The sequence below is a fragment of the Triticum dicoccoides genome, chromosome 7B, assembly GCF_002162155.2.
Source record: "Triticum dicoccoides isolate Atlit2015 ecotype Zavitan chromosome 7B, WEW_v2.0, whole genome shotgun sequence".
Taxonomy (NCBI): Eukaryota; Viridiplantae; Streptophyta; class Magnoliopsida; order Poales; family Poaceae; genus Triticum; species Triticum dicoccoides.
In genome coordinates this window covers 743,635,828-743,636,817 of record NC_041393.1, presented here as the reverse complement: position 1 = coordinate 743,636,817, position 990 = coordinate 743,635,828, and positions in this window count along the sequence as shown.

Sequence of the window (990 nt, the reverse complement as noted above, 5' to 3'; positions counted from 1 at the left end):
AATATCTCTATTCTGGAGTCGATGGGTTTACATACAAACTAAAATCAGGATATTTTCTTGTGTGTGAAAAAACAACTAAGTAAACACTTGCTTACGCAATATATAAAAAATACATGGAAAAAAGAGTGCAAAACAAATAGGGGAAAACCAAAAAACAACGTTCCTTGCCATCTCCGAGCCTCAGATCCGCCAGGTCAGGTCGTCTCCTTTGGATTCGAAACAAAACAATAGAAATGGAAGAACATAAGATGTGAGTGACGACTCGAGGGCGGCTGCCCTATCAATGTAATATTCTCTCGACTACACTCTTTGTATTCTAAAAAAACACAAACAAAGGCAACACGGCCTAACAAAAAAGAAAAAAAAAAGGCAAACACAATCATGCTCCGTTGTAGGCCTACCGGCCCGACAAACTCTACAACATCACTTTAGCACGAAAACAAAGACACCGGAGCAACTAATTAACGAGCGCTCCTTCGGGAGCCTCACAACGATCAACGCCACTTGTCGCGCTCACAGCCATTCGCCACGTGTCGCGCTCTAGACGCTCCCTTCGGATTTTGTTTTTTTTATTTTTACGCACGCGTTTTCGGATTTTTAAAAGGTTCTTTTTCTGGGTTTTTTTGACGTTTTGGTTTTTTACCGGTCTTCACTAGCTTCTCGACCAAAAAAAATCGATTTTTTTTTGCGCAAAAAAATGCATTTTTTTCGTGAGAGTCATGATTTTGTTTTCACGAGAGGCACGTTTGTGCTTTCGCGAGAGGCACGGCCGTGCCTCTTGGAAACGGAAAAAGAAAACATGTTTTTTGTTTTTTTTTCTTTCGCGAGAGGCACGGTTTTGCTTCCGCCAGAGGCACGGTTGTGCTTTCGCGAGAGGCACGGGCGTGCCTCTTTCGGAAAGGGAAAAAATGTGTTTTATGTTTTTTTTTTCGCGAGAGTCACGATTTTGCTTCTGCCAGAGGCACGGTTGTGCTTTCGCGAGAGGCACGG